Here is a 25,420-nt window from a genome sequence, read left to right as displayed (position 1 = left end):
CTCGTCCATGATACTAGCGAACCAGTATCGTTTAGAGGTCGACAATAAAAGAATAACCACATTCAGTAGGTTGATAAACCTACTGCAAGTGGACGAAACGCACAGTGAGATTCTTGTCAATAACAATGCCAGAACTTTCGGGAAAAAGAAAGTTCCCGAAGCTAACCATGGAAAGGTCCATAAGGGAAACAACCCCAAAGGAAAAAGGGCTCGAAATTCTGATTCACATCCCCATGATCCATACCCACGTGGAGATAACACCTCTCGTGGAAGATGACGTAAGGGATATAATCGAGGTCGAGGACGTAAAGGTCACTCTAATGTTTGGCATAGAGAATGAACTTCTGAACATAGTGGTGGTGATCATAAATTCGAGAAAACACCTAAAAACGCAGCTAACAAAAAGGTCGCAGACGAAAATGCGCCTTGTTTTAGGTTTGGAATTTCCGGACATTGGTACAAGCATTGCAAGGCTAATGCCAATGTAGCTGCGAGATACAAAAAGTACCGGGAAACTCTCGAACAAGAGTCTAACTATATAGAAGAAAATGATGTAACCCCTGGCGTTAACCTCATAATCTCAGACTTCCTGGGCAATGAGAACTTTGCCCCAACAATGGATGTGCCTGACTTTTCTTGGGCCTAAGAATTTAGTTTCTTGTTTTATGGCTTGCTAGACTTTGTCTGTTTTTAGATGCTTTGAAGTTTTATGACTATAGTTTTTTTAATATTTTGAGTAGGTGTTGTTGTTAAACATGTTGGTTCCATCTTTATGTTATGTATGGATTATCTATAAATACTTATTTTCTTTTAAGTTCAATAGAATTTTACTTTGTTTATGGTAATCTGTTGTTTAACATGCAAATTAGAATGGAAAAGATGTCATTCTAGTAGAACAAAATTATCTAAAGGAAATGAGATAAATTATTCGTTTTTCTTTGTTTGTAACATTCCTGCCTAATGTTCTTGTAGGAATGTCTCCAGGAGAAATTGAATGTCTAGTTGATAGTGCAACCACCCACACTATCCTAAGAAATAGACAATTATTTGTCGATTTTACTCCTTATATTACATCTGTGACTACGATGATTGGATCATCGCAAGTAATAATTGGGAGAGGTACTTGTAAGGACCCTCAAGCTCGTCAACGATATTAGACTAGTCAAGAGACGTATCAGCCGATAATTACTCGATTAGTGTAACTCGAACATTAATTATTAAAAATTAATCTAACAACAATTTACGAAACTAGTTTCGTTAAATGGGGATCGAAAAGTTACGAGATGGACTACTTGAACGTGTTATTCGGACACAGGGCAAAGAAGATACCACTTGAAATGCATGAAGGGTAAAATAGTAATCTTGGATACTAATCCTTGTGGCTACACGTGTCAAAGCAAGTGTGTGACTCAGAAGATTGGGTCGGCCTTATCTCCTCAACGAGAGGATAACCCTCTTCTTTTACTCTTCTCTTTCATTCATCTTCTTCCGTCTTCTCTTTCTTTCTTCATCTGTTCTTCTTCGTTTTCTCCTCTGTCCGTAGCCTTTGGTTATTTGAGGGGTGAGATGATGGTTCTGTGATCTGTAGAAGGTGGGGAAGATCTTTCAGTAGTCGATGGTTATGGTGGTGGTGCCGTAATCGATTTAGAATTGAAGGAGGAAGCTAATTAGTAAGAGTAGAATTAGGGTTTCTCTAAGAGTTGTGTAGAAGATCGATTGATGATGAATAATATGGAATTAAAGATGGGTTTTGTGTATTGTATGCAAAATAAAGGATTTAGTATCTGATTTTTTTTACTCACAGAGGAATTAGGGTTTATAAGGAATTCAGAGAAGTTTTAGAATGAGAAATTGAAGGTAATTCTGAATAATTAAGGATGGGTTTGATAGAGTTTGAAGAAAAAGATCTGCCGAATCCAGTCAAGTAAGAAGAAGGGTTGAATTGTATTTCTGGATTGAAAAGTACTTTGAGGTAATGGTACTCTCTGTAATCAATAAATTTATTTGGTTTTTATTTTGAAGTTGTGTAATTTATTTCATAGAATTGAGATGTTGTTGATATGAAGATGATGACGAATTATGAACCAAAGCTGCAGGTTATGGTTGAATTCTTGTGGTTGTATGTGTGTGGTGTGAGATGAGGTTGTAGGTATTATGAACTGTTTTTTGGTGAATGAGATGGTCCTACAGGGATTGAGCTTTAAGAACTGGTGTTGATTGCATGGAGTTATAGTGAACTGAATAATGGAATGGTGTTACAGAGTATGCATGAGAGGATAGTGTTAATGAAATTGCAGGACATGAGTGTGCCTTGGCTATGTTTGAAGTTGAGGTGTTTTTTTAGAGTCTGTTGAGCATTACAGAGTGGTTATGAGATGGGTATCATATGAAGTTTGGTTGTAGATAAATTTTCTTGAGTTGCAGAGAATTGTGGATGATGCAAGAATTGATCTTTGTTTTAAGTTGGAAGTGTTGCTGGTGCTGAGCTGAGTTGCAGGTAATGGTGTTTAACTGGTATTGTGTTGCTTTGAGTAAAGAAATTATAGTTGATGGAATTGTTGTAATGAGTAGTTGCAAAAGATGGATTACATACATGTGCAATTATAGAGGAGTTGCTTGTAAAGAAGGTGATGTTGCTGTTGGAACTCAGTTGAGTGTGCTGATTTGCCTTAGCTGTAGTGTTGAACTGAACTCAGTTGAGTGGTCTGTGGTTTGGGTTATAACTGATGAAGAGTGGATTGTAATTGCTAAATTTAAGTTACATAAGGGAACATTTGAGTTGTAGTGAAGAATAATGGTTATGCTTCCAGTTGAATGAGATAATCTGAGTTGGAGTTGGTCTGGATGTTGTGCTGGTAGGAGTAGATGTTTTATTGAAGCGGCAATAGCTTGTGAAACCAAGGTAAGCTTAGCTTACATTTGTATATAGATTTTGTAATTATAAATATGTTATGAAGTTATTTGAGATGTTTGAGTTACTGCAATAGAGTTCTAAGTTAAAGCCTGTTAGTCATCCCAATCAGTTGTTTGACTTAGCCGACTCAGTTAGTCTGACTGAGTTGAATCGTTGTGACTCACCGAGTTTTCCTATCTTGATCCGATTTGACTCAGTGTACATTGACTGAGTTAATTCCTTTGACGGTTTGACCAGGACCTTGACTGTTAACTGACCTTTGACCGTTAGTGGCCGTTAGTGACTTTGGAGGACCAGGCCTTAGATCAATGGGCCAGAGTAGAGCACTTGGGCTTAGGACTAGTTTGATTAATTAGATGTTTTGGACCATTTATGGTCCGAATTAGCCTTTGGCTTCTTCTACAAAGTTGTAGATAATCATAAGACTTAGTTAGGGGCTATAGAGTCATCCTAATTGAATTAATAACTCTAAGATATGCTAAATATAGATAATAAAAGATATAGAATTATAAATGGGCCTAGAACCATTAGATAGAACTATATGATTCTTGTGTGAGCCATGATGGCTAGATTCTTAGACTTCTTGTGTGATTAACAGTTAGTCTATATTAACAACGATCGATTCAAAGGATGAACCAGTGGATCGTGGATCTCGAGGTAGGCGTGGCTTTTCATCAAAAGAGGTGGGAATTTATATTTAACTCTATTGTGATTATTGTTGTTTTCCTTTACAAAATTCTATGTTTAACAAATTCATGCATTATCTGGTAGTGCTTTCCATGCATTTGTTTAACTTTGAATTACGAAAGTTCTGTTATTTCTTTTAATTTTTCCATTGCTTGGAAAGGAATTGTAATGCTTTGTTCGTCTTTATGAATTGTTTGAGAAATGAGAATTTTCATCTTTGGTATATAGGATACTGCTCCTTCATTTATATCTACATGAATTCGAGCTTTTATGCAATCACTAGGTGCGGGACGAGTCACCATATAGCTATCTAGGTGTGAGACGAGTCACCATTATTATATATTTTTTGGAAGGAGTTAGTTCCATATACATGATTGTTTACCTATGTGAAATTGATTGCGCTTTAACGTTTAGGGAAAACATGAATTGTTTTCAAATCATTTTCAATGAGCACATGAAAGTTAAATGTTAATTCCTGCGGGGCACCCCTTTTAGGGATGATGTGCTCACCTATTCTCACTTTCAGTTTCAGAGTCAGATAAGAGTTGCGCAGCGGAAGCTTCGAGGAGTTGAGTTCATTAGTTGGTTAACATTTGCTATGTTTATTATGTTGTATATTCTATTTGTAACCGAATGACTATTGTATATGTATCATTTGAGAGAAGTTCTTGTATATATATATTTCTGAGCGGGGCTAGTTTTGGGTTAAGTTTTGTAGCAGATTTCTTAATTGAATGTTTAAGTAACTGATTTAAATTTTAGTGCCTCTTATTTAGTTAATCTCTTGGATTAGTCAGCTGCTAGCTTAGGGGGCACTACAGTACTGCTCAATTCTTATTGCCAAACGACACAATGATTAAAGTCACAGAAGCTCTATATGCACCAAGAGCTCACCGCACTTTGTTGAGTTTCAAGAATATTCGTGCAAATGGTTATCACTTGGAAACTCACTGTGAAAATGGAATTGAGTACATATATGTGACCTCTAGTGAACGCGGAAGGAAGCGCATTTCAGAGAAACTAATAAGTCACTCTAGTGGATTGTATATCACCACTATTAGGATTATCGAATCCCATGTGGTTGCCAACAATGAACTGTTGGCCAGTGACTTATATAAGCTCTGGAACGATCTACTAGGGCACCCAGGTCGTGATATGATGATCCGTGTTTTGAAGAACTCACACGGACATCCTTTCTTTCGAATGAAAAAGAAAATGAGACAAAATATTGTTGCAATGCAGAGTAACAATGTGTATTCTATAGTAAATGATGCACATTTTATGCCTTCTAAAATAAGAGAAGCGCAACCTTCGTCTTCAAAAGTAATTGAAGCGCACCCACTGTCTCATTCTTCTTCTTTGTCCTTATCGAAGGCACATTTCTCATTCTGCAAAGCTTGTTCTTTTTCAAAGACATGATTGAGACCATCCTATGCAAAAGATACCAAACAAAATATTCCATTTTTACAAAGAATACAAGGTGATATTTGTGGACCTATACATCCAGAATGCGGACCATTCAGGTATTTTATGGTTCTGGTTGATGCTTCGACCTGTTGGTCACACATTGCACTGTTGTCCACGAGAAATGCTGCATTTGCAAAGCTCCTAGCAAAAATTATACGATTAAGGGCTCACCACCTTGATTATCCAATCAAATCTATCAAAATGTTCTAATGGAAAATTTACATCTAAAGGATTTGATGATTTTTGTATGTCTAATGGAATTGACGTAGAGAACCCCATACCCCATGTACACACTCAAAATGGTCTCGCATAAGCTACCATCAAAAGGTTACAGATGATAGCTAGGGCATTGGTTATACGTTCCAACCTGTCTATTACTACATGGGGTACGCCATATTAAATGCATCATTACTTATTCGCTTTAGACCCACTGCTAGCCAACCATTTTCTGCGTACCAGTTGGTAACTGAATATGAGCCTGATATTTCACATTTACGCATATTTGGTTGTGTCATATAGTGCCTATTACGCCCCCACAACGTACTAAGATGGGTCCACAAAGACGAGTAGGTAATTATGTTGGATACGAATCCCCAACAATTATCCGCTACTTAGAACCTTTGACAGGCGATCTATTTACCGCTAGATTTTCGGATTGTCACTTTGATGAGACAATCTTCCCGTCGTTAGGGGGAGGTATGGAAAAGGACTCCCAAAGGGAACGACAGGAATTGTCATGGTGTGTTCCCACGTTGTCTCATATTGATCCCCGCACTCCACAATGCGAAAGTGAAGTGAAAAGAATTATCGATCTTCAGAATGTCGCAAATTCAATCCCTGATGCATTTACTGATATCGCTAAAGTGACGAGATCACATATATCAGATGCAAACATGCCTGCAAGGTTGGAAGTTCCTGACAAGGGAAAAGGTACCATAAATATAGGTACCAAGGCTGCACTTGGTGGAAGTGTAGCTGAGGCTGTGGCCCCCAAAAGGAAGAGGGGGAGACCACTTGTTTCGATCGATACTCAGCCAAGGAAGAAAAGGGGGAGTAAGGCACAAACTGATCCATATATCATCAATACAGATAATCCATCTCATGAGATTGTCTCTGATTACAGTTATGTCCATGAACCATTACTAGGGGACGCCCCGAAGTTTTAATTGATTCCAGAGAACAAAAAAATCTCTATGGATTATGAAAGTGCATACGTGTTGATGGAAAGATCCTCCACGCGTATTGATGATATATTCACATATACTATTGCTCGAGAGATTATAGAGCACGATGATATCGAACCACACTGTATTGCAGAATGCCAAAAGAGAGAACATTGTCCTCAATGGAGGGATGCAATCCATGATGAACTAGATTCACTGGCAAAAAGACAGGTGTTTGGTGCGGTAGTGCTAACCCCACCAGGTGTAAAGCCTGTAGGACATAAATGGATATTCGTCAGAAAGCGTAATGAGAAGAACGAAGTCTTGAGATATAAGGCTCGCCTTGTGGCGCAAGGTTTCTCACAACGCCCTGGGATTGATTACAAAGAAACGTACTTTCCTGTAATGGACGTCATAACGTTTCGTTACTTAGTCAGCTTAGTAGTTTCAGAAGGACTTGAAATGCAAATTATGAATGTGGTTACCGCATATCTCTATGGGGATCTTGATAAATAGATATTCATGAAAGTTACATATGTACTTCCATTGACCAAATCAACTAACTCTAAACCACGGAGTGCGTTTTCAATTCAGTTGAAACGCTCACTTTATGGATTAAAGCAATCCGGGCGAATGTGGTATACCAGTCTAAGTGATTATTTGATTGGGAAGGGATATACAAATAATGAATTGTTCCCCTGCGTGTTTATAAAGAAAACAAGTTCCGGATTTGCTATTATAGATGTCTATGTCGACGACATGAACATAGTATGTACTCTTGATGAACTAAGAGAAACCGCAAGCTATTTGAAATCCGAATTTCAAATGAAAGATCTTGGGAAAACTCGGATGTGTCTAGGACTTGAACTAGAACATCGATCTTGTGGAATATTAATACACCAGTCTGCATATGTCCAAAAGATACTCAGGCAATTTAATATGGAAAAAGTGCACCCTGCTAGCACTCCCATGGTTGGTCGAACTTTAGACGTACACAAAGATCCATTTCGTCCAAAGGAAGATGGTGAAGATGTATCGGGAGCTGAATATCCATATCTAAGTGAAATAGGCGCATTATTGTACTTAGCACAATGTACTCGACCAGATATCTCGTTCTCAGTGAATTTGTTAGCTAGATATAGCTCAGTGCCAACGCACCGTCATTGGAATGGTATAAAGAATATCTTTAGATACCTAAAGGGAACCATTGCCTTGGGTTTGTTTTATCCCTACGAAGACAAAAGGAGACATGCTAATGCAATTGCAACTCCTTACATCAAGACCCCAAATAATTGTTTTGTTGGTTTTGCTGATGCTTGGTACCTCTCAGACCCACTCAAAGTCGATCACAAACTGGATATGTGTTCACTATCTGGAATACAATGATATACTTGAGATCGACCAAGCAAACTCTTGTGGCTTTCTCCACGAACCACTTTGAGATCATTGCCCTACATGAGGCAGTTCGTGAGTGTATATGGTTAAGGTCTATCATTACAAATATTCGAGGGACATGTGGTTTGAGTTCTACCACTGAAGAGCCAACTTGCATTTACGAAGATAATGCAGCTTGCATCGAACAGATGAAGCAAGGGTATATCAAGGGTGATAATACGAAACATATATCACCGAAGTTCTTCTACAATCAACAACAACAATGTCTTCTAAACATTCAGGTCGGTAAAGTAAATTCTGACGAAAATGTGGTAGACTTATTTACTAAGTAATTACCTAAGGCCACATTTGAAAAACATGTGAGAAGTATAGGATTAAAGAGATTGTGCGAACTTCCCATGACCCCATAGGACTAAAGGAACTGTCTACTCCCATGAATGTATTTAGACTAAAGAAATTGTCCTGCATCAGGGGGAGTACCTGATGGTACGTTGAACTCTTTTCCTTCACCGAGGTCACTTTTTCCCACTGGGTTTTACTACTCGGAAAGGTTTTTAATGAGACAACAATAATACCATAATACAAATTATGGGGAGATGTCGATATCAGGGGGAGCGTCTAACGATGCACTGATGACATCAAAGTGTGTTGTACTTTTTTCCTTCACCGAGGTTACCTTTTTCCCACAGGGTTTTGTTACTCGGCAAGGTTTTTAATGAGACAACAAAAACACTAGAGATACAACTTCGGTTGAGGTTCTTCTCCTTATAAATGTTCAGGTTTTTTGTGCGAAGTAATTTTCCTGACACATTTCTACAAAGGAGAAAAGTTTTGACAAGCGACACCATTTGAGAAGCTCAAATATCGTCTTTCTCCTTCGACCAGTTTTTATCTCGACGAAGTTTTCTGGCAAGGTTTTGACAACACAATGAGTATGTAATGGTGGTCATCCAAGGGGGAGTGTTGTAGTAACATGTGTAGAGGAGTGAATGACCACATACCATACATGTCAAGATGCATGTACCTTTCTCTCAATCACTAGACACATGTAACTCATTCTCTTCTCCTTCCCAACAAGTGTACTAAAAAAGAAATTCTTCTTTTGTATTTAAAGGAACTAAAGGAAATGAAATTGAGACACTGGTTCCCTTGCATTTTGTCTACAATTATCCTTCTTCTCTTTTATGTTTTGTCCCCTCTTTTACATTATTCACGCATGTTTTCCCAAGAGCTTCCATATTTGACAAAAACCGTAACTTCCTTTTTTTCATTTTTATCTCACGTGTTTCCTGATTTGTCTCAAACTCTTTCCAATTATACTATTATAGCAGGGGTAGGATCCGTTGACATGGTTATAATGACATAATCTTGACATTTTAGCGCAAACCCGATGAGCAATGAATTTGAGGATAATTTTTTGATGACGTATTCTTCTTATAAGTCTCTACACTCCCACCAAAAATGAGAGCATTCCGAGATATATAACACCACCATCTACCATTTTGAATATCAACCGTTGAAGATTAGCGACTGAAATTAAAATTTGTGGATGGTGGTCTTATAATCTCGAAATTCTCACATTTTTGGTGGGAATGTAGAGTTTTATAGGAGGAACATGTCTCCAAAATATTAGCTTTAAATTCGTTTTCGGTTGGGTTTGGTAGAGAAAATGATAACCATGTCAACGTATTATGTCATTATAACCATATCAACGGATCCTTCCCCAATCACATTACAATTTATTTATCTTTTCCTAGGTTCACAAGTACCTTTCATATATGAAACAAAAAAATAAAAGAAAATCTGAGATAACTTATACCCCTATTTTACCGAAATACACATAAAATCCTTACCTTTTTCAAACCCAATTTTATTAAAAATACTGTTTGGATTAAACGTGATCAAAAACCCAAAAAAATCCAATAGAATCTCACCTAAAAATAATGCAGGAAAACTGAATTTTGAATATGTTTTGCCGCCAAAATCTGGGGAAGAAGATGGACGCCCCCTATCAATTCTCGGAGTGTAAATAGAAATATGATGCCCTTATCCATTTGGGGGTGTAAATAGCAATGTCCTGGGATGCCCTTAACCAAAATTTGGCTGCAAATATCACTTTTTCTGGGGGTGCAAATATCACTTTCGGGGTGCCTTTAGTACATCTTTTGGGTGTTTTTAGCAATTTTTCTCTGGAGGTTCAAATGCCACTTTTCGAGCCAATTTCTTCGCAAAAGCTTATTTCTCCAAAAATATCTACGAAGTCATAAAGTACCAAAAGAAGTACAAAAATGATAACTAACAATGTAATATATTGATATCAAAATAGACATATAAATGTGTCTATCAACATTTAAATAGAAATAGGATGCCCTTATCCATTTGGGGGTGTAAATAGCAATGTCCTGGGATGCCCTTAACCAAAATTTGGCTGCAAATATCACTTTTTCTGGGGGGGGTGCAAATATCACTTTCGGGGTGCCTTTAGTACATATTTTGGGTGCCTTTAGAAATTTTTCTTCGGAGGTTCAAATGCCACTTTTCGAGACAATTTCTCCGCAAAAGCTTATTTCGCCAAAAATACCTACGAAGAAATAAAGTACGAAAATAAGTACAAAAATGATAACTAACAATATAGAAAATTGAGATTAAAATAGACATATAAATGTGTCTATCAACATTTAAATAGAAATATGATGCCCTTATCCTTTTGGGAGTGTAAATAGCAATGTCCTGGGATTCCCTTAACCAAAGTTTGGCTACAAATATCACTTTTCTGGGGGGGGGGGGGTGTGTGTGCAAATATTACGTTAACTACGCTTTACTTGAAAGTGATCCTATATAGTTTGGTTAAGTCCGAACCTATTATCAAGTAATCACACTTTTATTGTTGCATTATCTCGATCTCGTATCCATAGACGATCACACAAAGTGTGAATACCGATTTGTCGTATTATCTCGACTTTGTCCATAAACAATCACTTTCTGTAAGAGGACTTATAGGTGGATATTTTAAAGATTGTGGTGTATTTGGGTACCCTCGTATTTTCAGTTAATCAGTTCAAACTTGTGCTTCAGGTTTAGTTTTCCATGTCTACGTTCATTCAAACACATATAATTAGTAAGAAAAACTTTAGAATATTCCGACAATATTAAGGTAAACACCAAATTCTTACATACCAAATCATTTTGGAAGTGATCCTTAGTATCTCCGTGAATTACGTCTACGTGATCATGTTGAGTTCCCATCGGTATAGGCTCACTAAGCATGATCTACAATAATATCACTAGGTTAAATACCATTTGTGAAAATTAAAGAAGGTTCATCTATTACGATATTCATAATATGTGCCAAACCATTAAAAAATTCTAACTGGTTCGGCTTTTATGATATTCACAAAATAAACCGAACTATTAACACGTTTTCTTCCAAAAATCTCTCAGGAATAGGTTCCGCTTTTTATGAAACTTTCGAATAAGTCGAAGTAGGATCTGGCAACTAGGCGAGAAGTTATAAAGTAAAGGTTCAAAGGCTAACATTAACAGTTTCAGCTAGCCGAACTATTCATCGTTTGTCAAAAACCAGGTAGGTTCGGTTGCTAAATTTAAGCGGAACATATTCCTGGTTCGCCGAACCATGGTGAAAAAATGCAAAGTTTTGATGCTTTCAACCTACAAAAATGAAATTATACATAATATAGAAGTATACCTGTTTATTAGATGCATAGGGTTCCTCATATATGTATTCATCATCTGGATTTGGCTCATAAAAATCATTATCTTGAGTTTGAGTTTGAATTTGAGCTTTAGTTTGTATAGAATCGTTCTCATAATCTAAGAAATCAGCCATTTTCGAATCATTATTGTAATTGATGTGTATTTTCTTAGGTTTTGTTGGAGGAACTATAAAATAGTCCTACATAGCTAACTCCTTAGCCTAGATCTTAATATATAAGGTGTGGAGCCACTCCACTCATTGCCAATTGGTTTTGAGTTGGAAGCCCACATACTTCAAACATGGTATCAGAGCTAGGCCCGTATGAGAGTGGAATGAGAAGTAGACCCAAAGGGCTGCCCGTCCACCCGTACAGAAGTCCACGTTGTAATGGCTTAATTTCCTCGCCCTACACGTGGAGGGGGAGCATGTTGGAGGAACTATAAAATAGTCCCACATAGCTAACTCCTTAGCCTAGATCTTAATATATAAGATGTGGAGCCATTCCACTCATTCCCAATTGGTTTTGAGTTGGAAGCCCACACACTTCAAACAGGTTTTTTAGATGAAGATTGGCCTTCCTCATCCATTGAATCAAAATACAAGTTTTCTTTTTCTCACTTTTTCTTTCTCCTTCTCAAAAAAACCAAACTTTTTTTCTTCCTCAAAAATTTCATCTACACAAACTTTTGAGCATCAATTATCAATATTATTAATCACTAATCAAAAATATGAATAGCTAATCAAGATTATTAATACTAATATTGAAAGGGAAAATTTGTCATTACCATAAATATTTGGTTTAGGGTTTTTGATTATATTATTTACAACCCATTTTTGTCTTGATTCAATATGTCCTGGAACTTTTAGGCATGCCCTAAAACAGGGTTCTATATTAATCCTATTGTATTAGGGTTTGGTTTCCACAATCTATTGAAATCCGTTTTGTAGTGGGAATTTTCGATATTGGGAAACCTGAAATTTTCTCACTTATATATAAATACGATATCAGCTTTGTCAAAACTACCCTCGGACAGATCTGTAAACCTTATGCAACAATGTCTAGCATGACCCTCCCAGATGATGTGATCCAAGAAATCCTTACAAGGCTACCTGCGAAATCAATAATTAATTGTAGGTGTGTTTGCAAGACATGGTTTTCCTTAATTTCTGAACGTGATTTTGTGAAACGTCATCTAGATCACACTATCCACAGCAAAAAACAATCTAAGTTTATGTGTATCATTGAAGACGCCACTAAACCATATTATCCTCTAATTAGCACCGTAAGTTATGATGATACATTATATTCCTCTTCTTTCATGTCGGGGGATGAGGATTATGTTGAAATAGATCCCCCGCTCATAGACTTTGCTTATCCAGTTCACTTTTTGGGGTCTGTTAATGGTTTGATCTGTATCATGTTTCATACTAGTGTGGTTGATGGGTTGGTGCCGTTCTTTGTTATTTGGAACCCGACAACTAGAGAATACAAGATATTACCCCCTTCACAAAATAGAGTTACAGACAAGAAGGAGTTTTCTATATACTCTTTTGGTTATGATCATAAGAGTGACAATTACAAGCTTGTAAAAGCTGAATTCTTGCAAGATGGTTTTGTAGAATTACCACCAACGAGTGAGGAAGATGTTCATGCAGCTGAGATATATTCGTTAGAGTCGGATTCATGGAGAATCATTGAGACCATCCCTTATCATATGCTCAGGTATGTCCCTTATGATAGTGTATCCGGGGTGCTTGTTAATGGAGTTCGTCACTGGTTAGCTAAAAGAAAGTACTTAACCAAGGGGCTAAAGGAGGATTTTATAGTCTCTTTTGATTTCAGCGACGAGAGATTCAAACAAATGCAGTTGCCAAAATCATTCCAGAACAAAACTGCTTGGCGGCCTCTTTGGACCGTGGGAGTGTTGGAAGAGTGTCTATGTGTGGTTAGGCATGTTTGGGAGCCTTGTATTCAAGTTGAGATATGGGTGATGCAGGATTATGGTGTTCAAGAATCATGGACTAAGCGCTTTGTCATTTGCTCTACGGAAACTAGAGATATTTTGAATCTAGATCCAGCAAGAGTGATTTGGTCTTTCAAAGATGATAAGTTTCTTCTGTTGAAGATTAAGGATAAACGACAGTTTGTTTTATATGACCCAAAGCAAGATACCGTGACAAGTTGTTCAAAAGTGATTCGTGGAGCAGAAAATTATGTTGAAAGCTTGGTTTCGCTCAACTCTGATATTTATGTCGGGAGTGCCCGAGAATATACCAACATTCTACGTGCATCTTGGACTAAAAGCTTGCGCCTCTTCGAGTATGAGGTCTGTTTGTTTTTTTTTATTACAAATAATCCATATTACATTAGTTTTTCTTCTAAAAGGGTCTATTGTTAAAAATTGGGATATCAATAGTGGTTCAAATTCAAGTTGTTTTGCAGGAATTGATGCAATTATCAGGAATGACACTGATGATTTTGTGGCTTGCTATGGGAAGCAGCATATTTTGGAGACCTCAAATAATGCGGAAGAGGTTTGGGCCTTTCGTGATGGTGTTATGCTGGCTGAACAGTGGCGAGTTCAAACTATGGTGGTGGAGACTTAATCAACCTGCAGAATCAACCTATAGGTAGGAATATCGAGGACCCCCTACCTAGCTGTAGCTGGTAGGTACCTCATGGGTTCATCAAACTAAGACATTTGGTAGAAGAAGATGGAGTCTGGAGTCGAACAGATCAAAAGCCATTAGTATAATATATTTAATGACTGATAATTGATTGTGCGTATACGGCCTGGTCTATTCTGTATATTCTTGCTTTAGATTTGGAATTGCATTGGGTTATGGCATTGAATTTTTTCCAAGAACGGCTAGTTTGTTCTAAAAACTAGCCATTGGGCCATTCTATACTATAAAATGCCATTGTCTCGATCTTGTATTTATAGACGATCACACGAAGTGTGAACCGATTAGTTGTATTGTCTCGACTCAGTTCATAGACAATCACTTTCGGAGAAAGGACTTATAAGTAGGAAAAATTTTAGCTTGAGGTATATTTGGGTACCCTCACCTTTTCAGAAATATTTGAGGTTTTGTAACTTCCTAAAAAGAACATAACCAGGCGCAACTACAAAATCCAAAGAATTCCACCAAATTCCCACAAGCTTGACAAAATCAGGTTGTTCTGACCAAAAGTTTTCAATTTTAAAACTTGTGTTACTTCTCACACCAGGAGACAGCTTTAAAAACAAAACATTATGGTCTCATATAGTTCTTACCAGAGCCGTTTGGGTAGCACTACTAAACTTCGTATCAAAAGAAGTCCACACCATGCGAATTAAAGCTAGCCTGGGTGGGCCAAATAAAAATTCCAGCATTCATGGAAACTACGATAAAGATAAATGCAGTCGCATAAATGAAGGGAGCAAGGTGCTGGCGCGCGACATTTGTAGTTCAGTGTTGTAGTCCGCACATGCAAGTTCGCTTCATAGTTTGGGATTTGATTTGAATTTTTAATCGGCTTGGCCTTTTTTGTCCTGGTTAAATTGGAGCCTATGCCACTTAGTTGGGGTCTATGGATTTTTTCATCCACCCCATAAAGAATGATAAGGGGTGTCTATATTTGATGAAGCTACCATTTTACCCTCTATCGAATATTAATATTACTGATTTGTCCCCATCAAATCCTAATCATAAAATTAAAAACTAAAATCAAAATCATAAAACTAAAATCATAAAATTTAAAAACTAAAATCAAAATCATAAAACTAAAATCATAAAATTAAAAACTAAAATCAAAATCAAATTCATTTCCATCTCCACTTCAACTGATTCTTCTTCTTTCCTTCTCAACCCAATCCTATAAACTAGGTTTTAGTAACATAAAATTGCTCAAAAATTGAAAATTTTGAAACCAAATTATTTCTGGTTTATCAGAATCGGATAATGTTAATGTATATGTGATCCGATTGCAAATAGAAACGGTTTATGTTCATGCCCACAAAGACCGATTGTCCTTGATATGTTTTCTGGTACGAGAAATTTGAACCAGAATCGGATTACATTAGCATTTATAAAAACCGATTGTTGATGTATAATGTTAGAATCGGGTTTTATATGTGTGTCGAGTAAACCGATTGTTAATCTCAATTTTTCTGTATCTTTTTTTTGTTAGAATCGGATTACATGAGCATTCTTATAAACCGATTCCTGTTGTGCAACGTCAGGAATCGATTTTTACATATGTATCGTGTAAACCGATTCTGGTTAACCCATTTTTTTCCAGTTAATGCTCGATCATAAAATGAGTATGAAATACTCGATTTCATTTCATTAACTCGGGTATAGAATGAATTTTAATTTTATTTGATGTTTAACAAAACATAATTCACAGATAAAAAAGAGAAAATTTACCCACAATCGGTTTACGTTCATGCCAATATAAACCGATTATGGATAATCGGTTGATTTTCATGTCCATATAAACCGATTCTGGGTAGAAGCTAGTTTCAAAAAATCCCTGTATGTTTTTGAGGTTACATTCGGTATATGTTGTCAACAACATATACCGATTTTGAGTTGGTGCTCTTCAAAAAAATTCAAATTTTTTCATGTTCAGATGTTTAATTAACACAAGTTAATTTCACATCTAAGACTATATTTTACCACTAATCACCCGAATTAACATTAATTAATCAGGGATAAATTAGCCATTAAGAAAATAGTTGGTTAAGGAGTTTCTATGAATTACTTCTTAATGACCATATTTTGTCATGTAGCTATAGGCCCCAATTTAGCCAGATTTTTTATTTAGAAAGAATAGACGCGCAACATTCTGTGTTTTTCTTGAATTAGAATACAGTGAATCAAATATGCCTACTTTATAGATATTTCAAAAAACAACCTTGAATGGATAATAAATAAATATTAAATATTATTTGAATCAGTCGATGTCAATCTAATGTATACAGTGGTAAAGTTATTGTTTGATGATATCTGTAAGGGATAATTAGGGATATGTCCCAAAATCGACTGTCAGGTTTTTTAGCTCTCCCAGTTTACCCCAGCCGTCCAAACTTCCATCCAAAACCGTTAAGTAGCCAATATTCACATCCATTTGGGATTGCATATGAGAATACTTTACCTACTCATTATCTGGTGTCTGCTGTGATATAAATCTAGAGACATTTCACCAAAAAAATAACACCGATTGAACAACGAAAGATACAACACGGGAAAGAAACAAGAAGCACAAGAAGCACGAGATATCACAATTCTAGAACAAGAACTCAAATCAACAAAACTCGTACAAAACTAACATCTTGTTTGTTTGCAGCTGATTCGACGTCTGGGTCTGAGTCAATCCATGACTCGTGCCGAGTCAGCCCTCAGACCGTTTGGTTTACAATTGTGGCAACCCCTGACTCGTTGTCTGAGAAAGATGCAACTCCTGACTCGATCCCCCTGGAGTCAGCTATAATAATGCCCCTGACTCATGCGTCCCAACACCTGACTTGACTGAGATGTCCTCGACCTTTTAAAATGGAAACGTTATATTCTTTCTCGTTTTGCTTCGATGGAATAACAAACTGGGAGTGCTAAAAGAATCCAGATCACCTTAATATCTCTCTGCTGATCTTCTGCATCTGTTTCAACAATTCAACTCATCTTCTCCATCTCTCTAAACTCATCTGATTATTATTATTATTTTTTTCTGAAGAATCATCAACTTCAGTGGGTGCTCCTTTCAACTATTTGTTTGTGAAAATGCCTAAGAAAGAAGTAAATGAAGTTTCTGAATGAAAGTTTGCATCTACAGCTAGCAGCAGCCTCTCCTTTCAACACATTAAAATTAAAATATTGCACTGTTTTACCATTTCTACTGGTTGTTTAAGATTAGGTACTTCGTTGGCACTACTTGTTAACTTGTAATTTTGATTTTTCTATACGTGGGCGTTTTCATGGTGCATGAACAAATAACTTACTGACATGCCAGCATGCCTTTTAACTAATCCTATTGAACATATTATGTTGGTGAATGAAAGCCAATATATGGTTAAGCAAATGAATGCAACCTTATTGGTTCAAGGTTATAAATGAAGTGAGTAAAAAAATGAATATAACCCAATCTATACAAGGGTATTTTATGTCCAAAAAAAAATCAGTCAGTTGAGTCAGGTCTGACTCACAAAACAAACACATTTTCTGAATCAGATCCAGATGAGTCAGGTAATTTCAATCAGATCCAGACGATTCGGATGAATCGGCTGCAAACAAACAAGATGTAAGTTTTAAACGAGATCCAGTTAAACAAAAAACGAATGAAAAAGGAACGATTTGTGAAGTACATATGAAAAAAAGAGAGGAAAACATACCCAAGGATCAACAGGCTTAGAAGAGAACAAAGAAAATCTTTGATTATTTAAGAGCAGAATTCCCCACTTACTTATATCATACCTTAAAAGGAACCCCAGAAAACATCCAATCCTCCAATTATGGGTATACAGAATGCCTGGAAGTCTGCGATCTGCTGTGTACCGTCCGGGTCCGAAGGAGCCCATGGGTGCCCGACAGCCTGTCATGGGCTTACCCAGCGTTCTCGATAATTATAAGTGGGCGGACCCGGGTATTTTTTCAAAAATTGGAGCTGGCCTGTTTACCTGCCTGGTAGCCTGTTTATTTATCTGGCCTGACTGTCCGATAACATGAAATAAAGTTTTCTAGCAGTGAGATAGATTTCACTAGAAAAATTATTGAGGTTGAAGAAAATTTTGACTTACATTTCACAGTAATGAATATGAATTGCTTGAACTATCATTTGAACGAGTTAGAGATTTACTATCATTCATCAAGCCAAAAAAAAACTAAACTATATTCTTTTTTTAGTTTTTGGATTATCTCTTAGGCCCGCGGCTTATCCGGTACGACCTGACCTGGCCTGTATTGTTTCGTGCATGGCTTTTAAAAGCGTACGCTTCGAAGCGCAGCTATGAAGCGGAGCACCCAAGAAGCGGATTTTTGACTTTTTCTTGAAGCGTTGACTAAGTCAATGATAGACGCATTTATGTGTCTAATATAGCTCATTTGTATATATTGTTAGTACTCGATATTGTACTTATTTGGTTATTTTATGTATTTGTAGGTGTTTTTGGAAAATAATCTCTTGCGGCGAATTTGGCTAAAAATGTGGCATTTGGACCTCCGTTGATAATGTACCGGAAGCGCCTCAGAAGTGTACCGGAAGTATCCCAGAAATACCCCGGAGGAACCCCGAAAAAAGTGCTGAAAATGCCCCAGAGGACACTTGCTATACGGACCCTTGATTTTGGATAAGGGGTAGCCTAATTACTAAGGGGTGACCCATTTCCAGGCATCTGCTAAAGGGAGACCAGCCACAGATAAGGGGAGGTCAACTTCTCAAATTCAAAAGAAAATTTTGGCGGGAAAAAAGGCAGCAGCGTCAACAGTTTTGGATCAAGGATTTGAGCCACCTAGCAGGCGATTCAATGGGCAAATTTGATACCCACGGACTCTACAAGACATAAGGGACCTGTTAGAAGCGATTAGACCCATCTAATTGGGCTGGATAACTCACAAAATCCACACAAAGTCAAGACAGTGCACACGGTCCCTGTTTAGGGTTTTGAATTGGTTTGAAAGATTTGGGAGAGATTCTTGCGTGGGATATACTTCAAAACAGTTGAGTTCAAGTCAGAGAAGATTTTGGGAGCAATAGAATAGCTCACAGACGCATACAAAGATCGACAGATGGAATTATTGTTCAAACTGCACGTGAAGAATAAGAGATTTATTCTCGAATTTGATCGATTTCTAGGGAATCTGAAGGCTATATAAGTGTTGGTTTACATTAAAGAAAGGTTGGAAACCTTTAGGAGAGAGTTTAGAGTCGATGAGAGCCTAGGAGAAGCAATTAGAGAGGAGACAACGCTGCTGCTGCTGCTGCTGCCATTAAAGCTTCTGAAGAACACGAAGAACAGACTCGAAGAGTCAGTCGTTCTTCAGCAGACTTATTTTCATACCACTGTCGTTGTTTCACAACAGTAGATAGTTATCGTTTACAGCAGTCTTAAATTACCATACTCTTTTGTAACAGTGGCGCTGTAACACCACTACAGCGTTGCTAATTCCTATTTCATCATATAATCATAAATAAAAACATCTATTTTAGCCATGAATTTATCTTGTGAGTGTGTTTTTGGGATGAGGAGCTAAACCCATTAGCCGAGACGACGGAGGAAGCCATTGGTAATTTATTGGTATAATTCTAATTTTTATATTTATTTGCAATATTATTATTTGATTATTTGCACGAATTAAAATTGAATTAATAGTTTTTATTGAGTAATTGTGAATTGACTTGATGAAGCATGCTGGGTTTTAGTAACTTTTGACGTTTTATACTTTTTAATTACAATTATTACTTCAAAAACTTATTTGAGGCAAATATTAGAATTGATTTTAAAGATAAAATTGCATAAGAACTATTTAGAGTTTACTATTAAAATGGTCATTGGTGGAATCCTAGTCTTGGTGTTTTTCTCCAAAACTTTGAATTATTTTTTTTAGTTGCCTGTTTAATTTAAATCTATAAAAATTGTTTTCTTCACAAGTCTGAAAAGACCCAGTTTTTACCACTACTACAATCACTATTTGAAAAACATCAAATTTTTGGCGCCGCCGACGCGGATTTGTGTTTAGGTAGCATTTTTTTTTAGATTTTTTTTATTATTATTCTTGTTCTTCTTTACGTTTTTGGTTTTTTTTGTTTCCTTGCAGATTTTTGAAGTTGGAGCGAGAGATAAATTTGCCAAAGCTTGTTGTGATTTACTTAAAGTTTGGGAGTGAAAACCAAAGCTAAAGGAGCGAAAAGAAGAAGATTTTCTTTATTTTGTTAAAAAGAGAGAAAAAAAGAGAGACATTTTTATTTTTGTAATTTTTTTTTAGACTTTCTTTTCTTTTGTATTTTTTTTTATGGACTTTGGACATTAATTTTGGGACATTTTTATTTTTAAACCCTACGGAAGGGTACCCTTAAATATAAACTGTTTGCAGGGAAGGACGACGATTACGATATCGTCTCGGCCCCTCGGGTTCGCACACGGCATAGGAGTCGTGGCCCGAGTCGACTTCAGCGGTTCTTCGCCCGTCTGGTACGGGAGGTAAAATTCTAAACACCCGCGAATCTCCTGCAAGCGGGTTACTGGACTCCTTAAGGTGAATATATGCTGAGGACTTGAATATGGACTGTTTTTAAATTCCTAGTAAAGGGCAAGGACTGGCCAATAAGATAAGGGTTCGGATTTCATCACCGCTCCCTTCTTGCCCGCCTTAGGAAAACGAAACCTAAAGCGAACCTAAGCCTAAAATTTGGACTAGAAAGAGACCTATAGGGTATCGAGCTTAACAGGACAATCATTCGAAAAATATTGGTTACTCTTTTAAGCACACCTCGAAGTTCTTGACGGTTTTGCGAGTTGAATGCGTGACTGCGCCGCATTGGATCGGTGAGGTTTTGGGTATCAAAGCTCCACTGAGCTTCCCTCGCCTCGATTCAACTTGCTTTAACTCGGATTGATTCCAGAGGGGTTTGCTCAAATTGTAACGAATTCCCTTTCGAAGGATTAGAAGCTGGTCTAGAAACAATCTAAGTGGAGCCATCATGCTTGTTGTTTGCTAGAAATCTTTAGGTTTGCTGTGGTAAAGTCGAGTCAGCCTGCTGTGTGTTGCTAGAACCTTCCTGTTAGGATTTTTATTTCTTTTTGAATTCTTTTTAGTGTATGCCCGATTTTGTTAGGGCTTGGAAAAGAGATACTCTAGGTCGATTGATTAGCGAAAAACCTAGTAGTTCTTCTGATTTAAGCAGGGAGCTCGAAGATTCTTCTTTTGAGAGCCCTGTTTTTGGAAACTTCTGTTTTGAGAATCTGTCTCTTTGTGAGGATAGTACCCCTAGTCTGTTGTGCCAGCGATGGCAACTTGAAAGATTACATGTTCCCAACTAGGACCAACCGAGCTTCATGCATTAAATTGCCAGCCACTACGGCTAATTTCGAGATAAAACCTAGTATTCTTCAAATGATCCCTATATTCTTAGGAAAAGATGATGAGAACCCTTATTTTCATATTAGGGACTTTGAGGAAATCTGTGGGACAATTAGGATAAAGGACCTTACGATGAAGTCTTGAAACTTAAGATGTTTCCCTTTTCTTGAGAGATAAAGCCAAGACCTGGCTTAACAACCTACCGTCTGAATCCATAGAAACATGGCAGGAACTTATGCCTTCTATATGAAATTCTACCCTAAGCATAAAACTGCAGCTGTTAGGCAGAAAATTAGTGCTAGTGTGCAACAAGAGGGAGAGTCTCTTTATAGGTTTTTAGAGCGATTCAATGATCTCCTATCTCAGTGTCCTCACCATGGATTTGATAATATGAAACTTGTACAGATTATTTATGATGGTTTAGACTATTCGACCAAAGCCATGGTTGAGTCTATGTGCGCTGGTGAGTTCACTAGTAAAAATGCTGATGATGCTTTTACCTTCTTAGGAGCTATCGCTGAAAAATCCCAACAGTGGGAATCTTGTGTTGAACCCCCTAAAAGACTCTTGGTCAATAGAAGTAGCACCAATATGGTAGATACGAGTTTTGCGTCAGATGCTAAGTTTGCTGCTTTATCCAGAAGGTTAGAAGCTTTGGAAATGGGTCAGACTAAAAATAGGTCCCTTGTTGAACCTAATAGAGCCTCTCAAGTCTCTAGTTGTGGAATAGAGCCCGATAATTCATTTTGGGAAGGTCAGGTTAGTGAAGAGCAAGCCCATGCTGTCTATAACAATGCTAGGTTTGAGAACCGTCAGAAGTTTGACCCATACTCAGAAACCTACAACCCTGGTTGGAGAAACCATCCTAATTTCTCTTGGTCTAAGGGCCAGAGTCAAGGCCAGTCTAGCAATTCTCAGCCTCCCCCAGGTTTTGGTTTTAAGAACTCTTCAGGTCAAACCCAGTTTCAGAACACTTCCGAGAAAAAGATCTCTACCTTAGAGGAAGCTATCACTATGTTAGTAAGTAACCATGACATGCTATCAAAGAACCACATGAGCTTTCAACAAGAAACTAGGCAGAATTGAAGAATAATTCCCAGAGTCTTGCCAATTAGAACTTCAAGTAGGACAAATAGCTAAGTTTATAAGTGAGAGAGAATGGAAGGTTCCCTAGTCATACTGATCCTAACCCAAAGGAGAGAAATCGTACAATCATGTGAATGCTGTCACAACCCTAAGAAGTGGAAAGAAAGTTGACAACAAGGTCGCCATGCCTGATAGTGAACATGCTGTAGTTCACCCTGCTGAGCCAGAAAATGAGGAGACTGATAGAGTCTCCAAAGAGACCAATGAGGGTCCTGTTGAGCCTCACTTTGTTCCCAGAGCCCCGTTTCCCCAGCTGCTAGTTCCGACTAAGAGGGAGTCCAACTTTAATGATATATTGGAGGTTTTTAAGCAGGTTAATATCAACCTTCCATTATTAGATGCAATTAGGCAGATTCCCTCTTATGCCAAGTTCCTTAAGGACTTGTGTACGCGAAAGCGTAAGCTCAGTGTCCAGAAGAAAGCCTTCATAGCTAGTCATGTGAGTTCTATTATTCAGAATACCACTACTCCTAAGTATAAAGACCCAGGGTCCCCTACCATTGCTTGTACAATAGGTAAGTACCGTGTTGAGAAAGCGTTGCTTGACTTAGGAGCCAGTGTGAACTTACTGCCATACCATGTGTACCTTAAGCTAGGACTGGTGAGATGAAACCTACCCAGATAACACTCCAGTTAGCTGATAGGTCCGTTAAAATCCCTCGTGGTGTGATCGAGGATGTTCTTATTGAGGTCGACAAGTTTATTTATCCAGTGGATTTCGTGGTCCTAGATACCCAACCTGTCCCCGACCCAGAGAACCAAATACCTGTGATTTTAGGTCGCCCATTCTTAGCTACGTCTAATGCGATCATAAACTGTCGAAATGGTATCATGAATCTCTTTTGGTAATATGACTATTGAGCTGAATATTTTAATGTAAACAAGCTACATTCTGAGCTAGATAGCACATGTATTGAAGAGGTGAACATGATAGGAACCTTAGATCAGGAGTCATTACCAAACATCGTATCGGAAAATACATTGGAGAGTTGTTTATCCCATTTTAGCCTGGATTTCGACGATAATAGTAACATTGAACAAGTAAATGCTCTGTTGGATTCTGTTCCTATGTTAGATATTGATATATGGAAAGATAGGTTCGAACCATTACTAGCTTCTGAGTCTATCTTAACACCTTATTTAAAAGAGCCTCCTGAGTTGGAGTCTAATTATACATTTTTAGGCCCACCCAAATCTTTCCCTGTGATTATAGCTTCCGATTTGGATAGTGATCAGGAAAGTAGGCCAGAGACCGTGCTTCAAGAAAATAAGGAAGCCTTAGAGTGGACCATAGAAGATATGAAGCAAGCTGAGGATGAATCACCTGATTATGACTTAGAGAAAGCAATTGACCTTTTTCAAGAACCCGATGGTCTAGAAATTAGGAACATTGTGACTAGTCATTGTAGAGGCACACAAAATTCTAAGTTTGGGGGTAGAGAACTAGAAGAATCTCTTGAGTATTTTAAGGACTGGGAAGATCCGGAAATTCAAGCAATAATGAGAGGTTTGTGTGAGAGTAGTGAAAACCCTAAGTTTGGGGCTAGTAATGATTCTTGTGATCGTCAATTATCCCCATTAGAAGTCCCTAACTTGGGACTCGAGCCTAGTGAGGTATTCCATGAGTCTATTCAGACTCCACAACCCGATCCTCCTAATAATGTCCAGGAAAAAATCCATATATTAGAGACCCGTTTTTCGGATGAAGCTGTTTGCCGAGACACTCATATGAATCCCAAGTGGTCACCCGAGATAAATCCAGTTGTCTTGCGAGAAACTTTAGATCAGGTTGTGCTCTATCTGCTCATTTTTCTGATCTTGAGCATTTGTCTCCTATTTGTGGCAGTTCTATTTGGTCTTATGGACCCACAATTATTTCGACTATTGGTATAACGACTTTGTAAGGTGAAAATTCTTTTTGAGGTATTTGATGTCTAGCTAATGACTATAAATTTAGCATTTACTGGGAGGCTCCCGCGTTCATGTGATACGGTAATATCCTTCCTTATTTCTTTTCCCTCCAGTGGTAATAGTTTCTCCTTGTTCATGCTTTTATTTTCATCCTTAGAACATTGAGGACAATGTAAGATTTAAGTTTGGGGGTGGGGAAGAAACACTTTTTGTTAGCTTTTTGCAATAAATAAACTCCAGAGCCTAGAAATTTATGCCTATTGAGGATTGCACTAACTAATCTAAGTGGATGGAAGCATTTTGATTGTAGGAGTTTGAGGAACCAATCTGATTAGATGGAAACATCTAAAGAGTCTATTCATAAAAGCACAGAGCTCAGATGTTAGAAATAACATGATAGTTTCACCATATCTCGTTGAGTCCTTTTCACTTCTATTTTTATTTTATTTTGTTTTTAAACTATGTTTCTCTAAGTGATAGGTGGGGCCCACGATTCAAGTTGTTACCAATGCTAGGGTGAATTAGAGTGATTGAGATACCATGAAAAAAAAAAAAAAAAAAAGTTGAAAAAAAAAGATGAAAAAAAAAGTAAAAAAAAAATGAAAGAAGAAAGAAATTGAGACCAGACCATTTGACCAAAAGGAATAAATTCAATAAAGTCGACCACTGGTACCCTTGTATATGCCAGTTGTGTTGACCTAGAGTTAGGTTATCGACCACTGGTACCCTTGTATATGCCAGTGTTTGATATTAGTCAGACTAGTATCTCAATCCATTAGGATAGGTTCATTTTGGCGGAGGCCTTCAGACAGATATGGGAAACGCGTTCACTTAGTAAACATCAAAACCATCTATGTTTTTCTATATCCATCTCTTATCTTTCCATGTGATTAGTTTGACTCCGAATATGATGTCCATAGTGCAACTATCTGAGTAGAGCTCTGTCACTTTATATGAATTTTA

The 25,420-nt window shown here is 37.4% G+C and overlaps 1 long non-coding RNA gene across 1 annotated transcript; it reads left to right on the top strand.

The window, feature by feature from the left end:
• The first annotated feature begins 1,471 nt into the window (after positions 1–1,471).
• On the top strand, positions 1,472–3,742 carry LOC113283981. Its single transcript, XR_003327851.1, has 2 exons — positions 1,472–2,902; positions 3,513–3,742. It is a non-coding gene; the product is annotated as an uncharacterized LOC113283981 (long non-coding RNA).
• Positions 3,743–25,420: the final 21,678 nt, after the last annotated feature.

This window comes from Papaver somniferum, chromosome 5 (assembly GCF_003573695.1).
Source record: "Papaver somniferum cultivar HN1 chromosome 5, ASM357369v1, whole genome shotgun sequence".
NCBI lineage: Eukaryota > Viridiplantae > Streptophyta > Magnoliopsida > Ranunculales > Papaveraceae > Papaver > Papaver somniferum.
Note: the sequence above shows the minus strand (reverse complement) of the source record. Positions and strands in the feature narration are given on the sequence as shown.